Below are 12108 nucleotides of genomic sequence, written 5' to 3'. Positions count from 1 at the left end.
CACACGAAGTAATTTAAAGTTCCAGTTACTTAACTAAAGTTTATCTCGTTTTTAATGAAGCATGAGTTGCACTTAAGTTCATGAAATGTTTATAGACTCCAACTCTTAGTACTATTAATGCAATTATATTTCATATGAGTTTGTCATAAATCAAACTATAGTACATTCAAGACAACTTCATTTTCTTGTCATACGACGCAAAATAGAAGAATTAAATCAAACAAATTGAAGAACTGAGCCGAATAAATCCAACCCAACCAAACTGATTAGTTTGATTCATTTGTTGGGTTGTAGTTTATTTGATAACACTTGCATATTGGAACAATTCAATATTACATGCCTTACTTACAAGTAAAATACTAGACCATCAACTTTTTGTTTTATAGTCCAACAACCACTCAAGAAAATAAATTTCAAACTTGAGAGAAAAAAATATATTGAGTAGGAGTTAAAAATGTTGCATTTTTTTTAGAAAGGGCATTTGGTCTAGTGGTATGATTCTTGCTTAGGGTGCGAGAGGTCCGGAGTTCAATTCTCTAAATGCCCCTATGTTCATTTCTTAAAAGATGATCCTCTAAGGGCATTTGGTCTAGTGGTATGATTCTTACTTTGGGTGCAAGAGGTCTCTCAAGTTAGTTCCCTAAAAACTTTTCACGTGAAGTAATTTAAAGTTCCCCTTTAACCAAAGTTAACCAAAGTTCAGAAGCATGAATGAAGTTCATGGAAGTAGCAATGCAATTATTGTATATTATAACAATTCAACTTTTCGTTTTATAGCCCTCCAACTACTAAGAGAAAAATATATTTGAGTAGAAGCTAAAAATATTGGGTGTTCAAGAAAACGACTTCATATTCGAAATCTACCTAACTTCATATTCGACATTTTATATTTATCATCATGCTCTTAATACTCATAGTCTTTCTTAACATCCCATCCCAAGGCTTTATTCTCAAAGACAAATTCTACATCCGAGGACTTCACGTGTTTCATGCAATACGACCTTAATACCTAGGCCTAATGCTTCATACATACGTTTCAAGTGGTATAACAAGGGCATTTGGTCTAGTGGTATGAAAGTTCGATTCTTAAAATGCCCCTTCAAGAGATTGTAGTATGAAAGACATTTACCAAGTAAATAAATACATTAAAATAACACAAGTGACACATATGTAAACTATGTTATTAATATTTTATTTCTATTACATCTTTCCTTATTTATGAAATAATGAGCGGAGATATTTTTCATTTTCACAATTACTGATGACGGGAGGTTTAGGATTTTTTAATGTAAGAATCGTGGGGATGTAGCTCAGATGGTAGAGCGCTCGCTTCCGATGTGGAAAGTACGAAGATCGATACCTTGATCCAAATGAATCGATCACTAAACTTAGGAAATAATGAGCGAAGATATTTTTTCATTATCACTAAATATATTATTCCATCTTTCCTTATTTATGAAATAATGAGCGTAGATATTTTTTTAATTTTTATAATTGTTGATGATGGGAGGTTTAGGGTTTTCTGATGTAAGAATCGTGGGGATGTAGTTCAGATAGTAGAGCGCTCACTTCTGATGTTGAAAGTACGAGGTTGATACCTTGCATCTCCAAATGAATCGATCACTAAATATATTATTTCTTTTCAATTTTTTCTTATTTACGACATAATGAGCAGGATAGTTTTTCATGTCACTATTATTGATGACGAGACGTTTAGGATTTTGTGACATAAGAATCGTGGGGATGTAGCTCAAATGGTAGACCGCTTGCTTTGCATGCGAGAGGTACGGGGATAGATACCACGCATCTCCAAAATAAAACTATCTATTATTAAATATATTATTGAAAAATATTTCTTTCAATTTTTCCTTATTCATGACAGGTTGAGTAGTGATATTTCTTCATTTTCACTATTATTGATGATGGAAAATTTAGGGTTTTGTGATGCAAGAATTGTGGGATGTAGCTTTGCTTAGCATGCGAGAGGTACGGCTTAGCATGCGAGAGGTACGAGGATTGATACCTCGCATCTCCAAAAGAAACTATTTATTATTAATATTTTATTTCTATTCAATATTTTCTTATTTATGTCATAATATGCAGAGATACTTTTTCATTTTTACAATTATTGATGAAGGGGCGTTTTGGGTTTTTTGATGTAAGAATCGTAGGGATGTAGTTCAAATGGTAGAACGTTCATTGCCCATGTGGAAAGTACGGGGATCAATACCTTGCATCACCGATTGAATCGATTACTAAATATATTATTTCTTTTCAATTTTTTTCTTATTTAGGACAAATGAGCGGGGATAGTTTTTCATTTTCACTATTACTGATGACGACATGTTTAGGACTTTGTGACATAAGAATTGTGGAGATATAGTTTAGATGGTAGAGCACTTGCTTTGCATACGAGATGTATGGGGATCGATACCCTGCATCTCTTGATTTTATTCATTTTCACTATTATTAATGATGGGAAATTTAGGGTTTTATGATGCAACAATTGTGGGGATGTAGCTTAGATGGTAAAGCTCATTTAGCATGCGAGAGGTAAGGGGATATCCCGCATCTCCAAAAGAAACTATTTGTTATTAATATTTTACTTCTATTCAACATTTTCTTATTTATGACATAATTAACGGAGATATTTTTTCATTTTCACTAGAATTGATGACGGGACATTTACGGTTTTCTGATATAAGTATTGTGGGAATGTAGCTTAGATGGTAGATTGCTTGCTTGGCATGCGAGAGGTACGGGGATCGGATAGATACCCCATATCTCCAAAAGAAATTATTCGTTATTACCATTTTATTTCTATTCAATTTTCCTTATTTATGACATAATGAATAGCGTTATTTTTTTATTTTCACTATTATTGATGACAAGATGTTTAGGATTTTGTGACGTAAGCATCTTAAGGATATAGCTTAGATGGTAGAGCGTTTGCATCCCATGTGAGAAGTACTGGGATCGATACCATGCATCAACAAGGGAAACGATCATAATGAGCGGGGATAGTTTTTCATTTTCAATATCATTGATGACGGGAAGTTTAGAGTTTTTTTATGTAAAATCGTGGGAATGTAGCATGCGAGAGATACGGGGATCGATACCTCGCATCTCCAAAAGAAACTATTCGTTATTACTATTTTATTTCTATTCAATATTTCCTTATTTATAACCTAATGAGTAGCGATATTTTTTCATTTTCACTATTATTCATGACGAGACGTTTAGGGTTTTGTGACTTAAAAAGTTTGAAGATGTAGCTTAGAAGGTAGAGCGCTCGCTTTGCATGCGAGTTGTACGGGGATTGATAACCCGCATCTCCAAAAGAAAGTATTTGATTTGTTATTATATTTTTTCATTTTCAAAATTATCGATGCCCGGCATCACCAAACGAAACTATTTGTTATTAATATTTTGATATTTTTTTATTTTCACTATTATTGATGATGATTCATTTAGGGTTTTATGATATAAACAACATGGGGATGTAACTCAGATGGTAGAGCTCTCGCTTTGCATGCAAGAGGTATGGGGATCGATACCCTGTATCTCCAAAAATAAGACTATCTTTTATTAAATATATTATTTCTTTTCAATTTTTCCTTATTCATGACATGTTGGGTAGCAATATTTCTTTATTTTCACTATTATTGATGATGGGAAATTATTTTTTGAAGTAGAGTTAATTTAACATGTTAAGTATAAGGTGGGTAAGAGAGAAAAAGAAAAGATACTTATATAAGGATTATTATATCATTATGGCTATGTAGTTGGGTACGAGAGAAAAAGAAAAGATACTTATATAAGGATTATTATATCATTATGGCTATATAGGTGGGTACGAGAGAAAAAGAAAAGATACTTATATAAGGATTATTATATCATTATGGCTATATAGGTGGGTACGAGAGAAAAAGAAAAGATACTTATATAAGGATTATTATATCATTATGGCTATGCCATTTTTATAGATAAAAGAGAGGACTTAGAAAAGATACTTATATAAGGATTATTATATCATTATGGCTATGCCATTTTTATAGATAAAAGAGAGGACTTATTGTAAGTAAAGAAAGCAATCTAGTAGTTATACTGCTACTTGTGGGGAGGGAATTTGATGAATTCCTCAAAAGATAAGAGCTTATAGGATCGCGACCAATGCATATGATGGAACTTCTTCACAATTGCAATATCTGACGAATGAATATTATTGTCATTTATAGCTTCTATCACAATAATATAAAATTTGGGATCGACTGAAAAGACTAGACCATTCACCACACACTTGTAAATTCAATTATATCTACCACCTCTGAAATTTTCCACGGAAAACCTTCCAACAACTTGCACTTCTTCATCATTGACATCCTTAATTGGAACTAGATTTTAAGGCAAATCTTCTCCACGACTCACTTTTGAACACTTTTTGATATGAACCAAGAGACATCAATCATACAATATGCTTCAATGAAGATGTGGAGAAAAGGTTATCAAAATAATCAAAAGATGTTTCAATTCATGCTACATTGAAGAAGAATAAAGTTTGATTGTTGTAAATTTTGGGTGGGTTATAATTTAGAGTTATTGTGTTTTAAGACTTTTTATTTAATTTCGGTTACATTTACATAATGGCTAATTATGGCCATAAAGTGTGAATGTTACAACTTTTGGAATGCCTTTAATAGTTTCATTTTGAGGCTATATAAAGCCATCTATGTTGTATTTGTAATCAGACTTAGAAGATATATCAAAAGAAGCATTTGTGCTTTTCTTTAGCCAATGGCTAAGTTTCTTTGCAACTCTATGTAGTTTAGGTTGCATGTAGAATCATTCAAGCTCGATATGATCAGTCTTGCTTGTGGAGTGATTCGAATCTCAAACAAGTGTTTGAGATATTTGATCAACAAGAATCATTGAAGCTAGACATGATCGATCTTGCTTCTGGAGTGATTCGAATCTCAAGCAAAGTGTTCTTGGCTTGAGATATTCGATCGACAAGGTAATCCGAATCTTATTCCCCTTGTATTGATTCCATATCTTATCACTTTTATAGATAGTTTCAACAAACTTACTTTGCTCGTGAATACTTTGGAGTTCAATATTTATATTTGGAGAACGCTATTCAAATTGATAGGGTCGAATCTTACAACAAAGTCTAATTGAGCCTCCCTCTATTAGGAGATAGCTTTGAATCAAATTCTTTAGTTTGGACAATTGTTGCATTGTTTTAGTCAAACAACCGAGACTAGTGTACTACCACCAATAGTATAAACATTTTGTACGTGTATTTTCTTACATATTAACAATTGTATACAAATAATAATTAAATTTATGAGTAGAAGTTTGGATGGAGTTTTATTAAATAGGTAATCTTAAATTATATCTAAAAATATATAAGATTTTTTTTTATATAGATTTAGGAGAACAAAACAAAGATTAAAGAAGATGTCATTCATGCCATGTTTTAATTTTTATTCTTTCTTGTTTCCCAAAGATTAAAAAAAAAAAAAAGTTATCCTCTCTCAAATATGGTTCGTTATTTGATTATTTTCTCTTGAGTGAATTTTAAGTGAAACACATTCTCTACCCAAGTAATTGCAAGATGCAAGCTTCACACTAAGAGGAATCAAAGTCTATCAACGTCCTTTAAGTGTAAATTTTTATTCTCCATCTCTACATAAATTAAACTTATTTCGTGAAGCTAGCTATATATAAAAGCAAAATATCTCAAAGTCACAAAAAATAAAAATGAGATATAGATACGAGACATAAATATGATACCAAATAGATATGGGAACTGTTAGGATTAGATTTGATCTAGTTATTTGAATTAGATTTGATTTAGTCATTCTTCAATTGGATGAGAGATTTCTCCCAATTCTTCTGATCTTTCCAGTTTTCTTTTTCTGTTCCTAACATTTTGATATCAGAGTCATGCCCTAAACTAGTTAAAATTAGAAGCAGCAGTCTTCTACGTGTGTCATAATAAAAGTATGTCGATGGAGAGTCCACTTGTACAGTCTACTGGAGGAAGGAGCCAAGGTCTTGGAAGCTTTAGAGACAGAGGAAGGGGACAAGGCAGACAAACCTTCAACAAGGTCATAGTGGAGTGCTATAACTGTCACAAGCTAGGACATTTTCAATGGGAATGTCAAAGCAAGGAGAAGGAGACAAATTATGCAGAGAATTGAGAAGAGATGTCGCTGATGGCTTACGTGAATATGAATAAGGCCAATAGAGAAGATATGTGGTTCCTTGACTCAGGATGTAGCAATCATATGTGTGGGAAGAAAGAATATTTTTTAGATTTTAATGAAAGTTTCAGAGATTCAGTGAAGCTGGGCAACAACTCAAGCATGGTTGTAACCGGAAAGGGTAATGAACGGCTGGAAGTGAATGGAATCATAATGATAATCACAGGAAGGAGTGTTCTATGTGCCAGACCTGAGGAACAATTTGTTGAACAGTGGTAAATTGCAAGCAAAGGGGGTTACCTTTTTGTTTCAAAATGGAACATGCTTCATCCTGAGAGAGGCTTAATAATGGAGACAAAGATATCTTTAAATCGAATGTTAGTATTGCATGTTATATCTCAGCCTGTAGCAACCATTCAAACTCAATTGAAACTTATGGGGAGAAGTGGTTCAAGGTCTCTGTCGTACACTCACCGCTCCAATTCCTCTCGCCATAGTCAGAGAAGCAGAAGGTGTTAGGATCGCACAACAACGCACACGCTCGATCTAGATGAACACAAAGAAAAGGATAGAGAAAAGTGCAAGGAGAACTCTGGCTAAAAAGATTTTTCTATTGATGACTTCACGTATGTACAGTAAGAGAGAACTATAGAGAATAGAAAGTACATCTCAAAGCTCTACCAGACGGGATATTTATATAGTTCAATTTACTATATATAGCTTTACCAGATTTAATCATCTACTATATATAGCTATTTACTATATATAGCTTTACCCGATTTAACCATCTACTATATATAGCTATTTATCATATATAGCTTTAGATATAGCTTTACCAAATATAGCTTTACCGGATATAACCGTTGATCAAGTTATAAATAAGCATCAGACTCCAGAACCTAACAGAAGGGACCCAAGTCCTGCCCCTATCATTCCACTACCCATTCTAGGAGATGCAGCCGTTCAAGTTCCCTCAGTTGCCAACGCAGAAGTAGGTCTTCCTCGTTATCTCCTTTCCCCAAATCGTCCAGTTTCAGTCCTAGTCGTGCATCAAATGATTGAAATCATTCCATAGAGAAGCTTAAGAAAGAGAAAGATGAGAAGAAAAGGCGTGAAGCAGAGTTGAAGAAGTTAGAAGAAGATGCAGCTAGGAGGATGGAAGAACTAATTCAGAAGAAGGTTGAAGAAAGGCTAAACTCTGAAGAGACTAAATTAGAAATACAGGGACGAATAGAGGAAGGTCGACGAAGTTATTTGATGATGTTGTTGTGCAGCTTGAGAAAGAGAAAGAAGCCGCTCTTACTGCTACAAGACAAAAAGAAGAACAAGCACGAAAAGAGAGAGAAGAGCTAGATAAAATGCTGGAAGAGAATAGAAGAAGGGTAGAAAAAGCACAGCAACGATTAGTTCTGGAGCTGCAGCAGAAGAAAGAAGAACAATATTGTGAGCTCGAGTTGATTCAGAGACAAAAAGAGGAGGCAGCTCAGAGAACTAAGCTAGATGATAATAGTTTGAGTTATGTTTTGCTGGGAGTTAGTGAAGAGTCAAAAGCTTACAGACTCTATGATATAGAAGCGGCAGATGAAAATAATGATATAGAAGCGGCAGATGAAAATAATGATATAGAAGCATCAGATGAAAATACTGCGGAGGAAAACATTTCATCTATAAAGGAAGAGTTGGTTGGAAACCATGTCTATACTTCTTTGCTTTAATCACACGTAACTAAAGATATATAAGAACAACAGAATATGGCATGCCCAGTCAAAACATAAAAAATTTCTTGCCATGTTATAGTTAATGAATATGGTATGCACAAAGATCCGACGTCACACTTCATGATTGGAGACCAATACAGTGAGCTATGGTTGTCCATACCGTCCTTTGGTCCAATTGTGTCAAGCAAATGTTGCAGCAAGCAAAGAGTTTTTAATAAGTTCGCTATTGCAAAGAGCTCGGTTTAAGGCAGAAATGTCTCTGATGTGAAAGGCGCACTAATTCAACGAGATTTAAGTAACCATGAATAAGACACATGATACAGCTTGTAAACGAAACGATGTCCATGACTCTTGTTATTTTCTTCAATTACAAACCTTCTAGCCTCTTGCACTTTTTTGTCATTGACATCCTTAATTGAAATTAGAATTGAAGGAAACACTTCTCCCCAACTCATTATGGAACACCTTTGATAGATAGTTTCAATAGATTTACTTTGCCGAGGAATACTTTAAAATTCGATATTTATAGTTGAACGCTACTTAAATTGATGAAGTGAAATCTTACAACAGAGGTTAATAAATCGTTTGTCTATTAGAAAAGAGCTTGGAATTAAATTCTTCATAGTTGGGATAAGGGATGTTTTAGTCAAAGAAGTATACTTTTTAGTTTTAAAATAAATTAATTTGTTAGTTTAAAATAAATTAATTTTTTAGTTTTAATTTTAGTCTGAATAAATTAATTTTGATGTGGTGTTATGTATTTTAATAAAATTAATATTAACTTAATCCACAAAAATTTGTATATTTTTTTAAAATTAGAATCTAAATTAATAAAAATACCATTGAACTTTGCACTTTATCTAAAAAAAAATACTCATAATTTTTTTATAAAAAAAATACGGTTGAATTAAAAAAAAAAAAAAAAACTTCAAAACTACTCTTTAACTTTCAAAAGTGTTAAAAAAAATATAGATGGGGAGAAAATTGTGTTCATAGGGAGAAAATTGAAGGTTATTTTAGGAGAAGGTTTTCAAGATCAGTATAAGATCCTGAAAACATAACCAGAAGTAATATCCTAAGTTAAGGTCGCAATTAAGAACCTACTAGTAGGATACTTACTAAGTTCTACTCACTCCATGTTTATCATTTTTTTTCAAGTAACTAAGAGTTGGTCATGGATGAGAGCGGACTTTGGAGTGTGGGCCATGGACTAACCTCTGTTTTTAATCTAGTATTTTTTGTTCTTCTTTTGAGTCTGCTTCTTATTTTGTGTTTGTAACGAGTATGTATATGTAACACCCAAAAATGAAAGAAATTATCTCCCATAAGAATAAGCCACTCGTGAAAGACCCAAAGGATAGAAAGGGAAAAAAATTAAAGGATTAAGCAAGAACAAAGGACTTAGTCAAGTCACTCGTGTACCCTAACAGGTGATTTCAAGGAGTTAAAGGCCTTTTGAAGAGGATTGGAAAGAAAAAAGTAAATCAAAAGGGCAAAAAAGTCATTTTATCAATTATCAAGAATCTTTCCGGATTTGTAATTCCTAATTTAGAAGGAATCTCAAGATTCAAAAAAGGGGGAAAATGATAAAAAAAAGCAATGAGAAATTTGTAGAAAATTTATGGATTTTTCGAGAAAAATAATAATAAAATATTTAAAAAGTGGCAAATTACCAAAATACCCCTAGAAGAATGGATAATTACAGAAATGCCACTCTAATTCGAATCAAAGCATCTACCGTGACCATCTGAGCAAAATATTTCGAACTGAAATCTCAACCGTCGGATCTCCTCCAAAATTTGATATGATCTAGAACGAACACGCACGGGTCATCACATCGAACGACTAGTATTCAAAGCCGAGGTCGGTAAGGCTATGATTGGAGTTGATATCTCCAAAAAATTATCCAGAAAGTTCGATCTCTAAATAACGAAGATTTTGGAGATCTCAATGTCGGTTTAACCTCCTCCTATATGGTCGGAAGTAGGAGCAACAATACGAAATAAGAATCGAGAAAGGTCGATCCACCAATTGAAGGCAATAAGCATTTAGATTGTGGGTCTCCTACTCTCAGATTTCTTTCAAATTCGAGAGCAATCCTTCACCATTTCTCTTCAAACTTCTAAATAACGAAGAATCTGGAGCTGTCAATGTCGGTTTAAAATCCTCCTATAAAGTCTGAAGTAGGAGCAACAATACGGAATAAGAATCGAGAAAGGTCGATCCCCCAATCGAAGGCAATAAGCGTTTAAATTATGGGTCTCCTACTCTTAGATTTCTTCCAAATTCGAGAGCAACCCTAATATGAACCAAGAGACATCAATCATACAATATGCTTCAATGAAGATGTGAAGAAAAGGTTGTCAAAATTATCAAAAGATGTTTCAATTCATGCTACATTGAAGAAGAATAAAGTTTGATTGTTGTAAATTTTGGGTGGGTTATAATTTAGAGTTATTGTATTTTAAGACATTTTATTTAATTTCGGTTACATTTACATAATGGCTAATTATGGCCATAAAGTGATATGAACCAAGAGACATCAATCATACAATATGCTTCAATGTAGCATGAATTGAAACATCTTTTGATTATTTTGATAACCTTTTCTCATGAAACTATTAAAGGCATTCCAAAAGTTGTAACATTCACACTTTATGGCCATAATTAGCCATTATGTAAATGTAACCGAAATTAAATAAAAAGTCTTAAAACACAATAATTCTAAATTATAACCCACCCAAAATTTACAACAATCAAACTTTATTCTTCTTCAATGTAGCATGAATTGAAACATCTTTTGATAATTTTAACAACCTTTTCTTCACATTTTCATTGAAGCATATTGTATGATTGATGTCTCTTGGTTCATATCATAAAGTGTGAATGTTACAACTTTTGGAATGCCTTTAATAGTTTCATTTTGAGGCTATATAAAGCCATGTTTGTTGTATTTGTAAGGTAGACTTAGAAGATATATCAAAAGAAGCATTTGTGCTTTTCTTTAGCCAATGGCTAAGTTTCTTTGCAACTCTATGTAGTTTAGGTTGCATGTAGAATCATTCAAGCTCGACATGATCAATCTTGCTTGTGGAGTGATTCGAATCTCAATCAAGTGTTCTTGTCTTGAGATATTTGATCAACAAGAATCATTGAAGCTAGACATGATCGATCTTGCTTCTGGAGTGATTCGAATCTCAAACAAAGTGTTCTTTGCTTGAGATATTCGATCAACAAGGTAATCCGAATCTTACTCCCCTTGTAGTGATTCCTTATCTTATCATTTGGTATCAGAGCTTCAGGCTCAAGATCGGATATATGTTTCCTTTGCGTTTCTTCTCAATTTAATTTTTATTTATTTTCATCTTTTTAGTTTTTAATTGACCCGAAGTTTAAAATTCAATCTTTGCTCTATTTAAAATTTTGAGAGGTGAGAATGAGAGCTTCATTTGTGTAAATGAGTGCAAACAGAGTGGCCTAAAATTCCTTGAGTGTATACACGTGAGAGAGTGTTGTGAGGTCCTTTGTATTTCCATAACTTATTTTTTGCAGCAAAGTTTCACAAATAGATTCGAGGACGAATCCTCTTGAAGAAGTGGAGAATGATATGAACCAAGAGACATCAATCATACAATATGCTTCAATGAAGATGTGAAGAAAAGGTTGTCAAAATTATCAAAAGATGTTTCAATTCATGCTACATTGAAGAAGAATAAAGTTTGATTGTTGTAAATTTTGGGTGGGTTATAATTTAGAGTTATTGTGTTTTAAGACTTTTTATTTAATTTCGGTTACATTTACATAATGGCTAATTATGGCCATAAAGTGTGAATGTTACAACTTTTGGAATGCCTTTAATAGTTTCATTTTGAGGCTATATAAAGCCATCTATGTTGTATTTGTAATAAGACTTAGAAGATATATCAAAAGAAGCATTTGTGCTTTTCTTTAGCCAATGGCTAAGTTTCTTTGCAATTCTATGTAGTTTAGATTGCATGTAGAATCATTCAAGCTCGACATGATCAATCTTGCTTGTGGAGTGATTCGAATCTCAAACAATTGTTTGAGATATTTGATCAACAAGAATCATTGAAGCTAGACATGATCGATCTTACTTCTGGAGTGATTCGAATCTCAAACAAAGTGTTCTTTGCTTGAGATATTCGATCAACAAGGTAATC

General features: G+C 33.0%; 1 non-coding gene across 1 annotated transcript; it reads left to right on the top strand.

Moving 5' to 3' along the window:
- Positions 1-475: 475 nt before the first annotated feature.
- Positions 476-547, top strand: TRNAP-AGG. Its single transcript has one exon. It is a non-coding gene; the product is annotated as a tRNA-Pro (tRNA).
- Positions 548-12108: the final 11561 nt, after the last annotated feature.

Source organism: Cucurbita moschata, unplaced genomic scaffold (genome assembly GCF_002738365.1).
Source record: "Cucurbita moschata cultivar Rifu unplaced genomic scaffold, Cmos_1.0 Cmo_Scf00111, whole genome shotgun sequence".
NCBI classification, from domain to species: Eukaryota; Viridiplantae; Streptophyta; class Magnoliopsida; order Cucurbitales; family Cucurbitaceae; genus Cucurbita; species Cucurbita moschata.
Note: the sequence above shows the minus strand (reverse complement) of the source record. Positions and strands in the feature narration are given on the sequence as shown.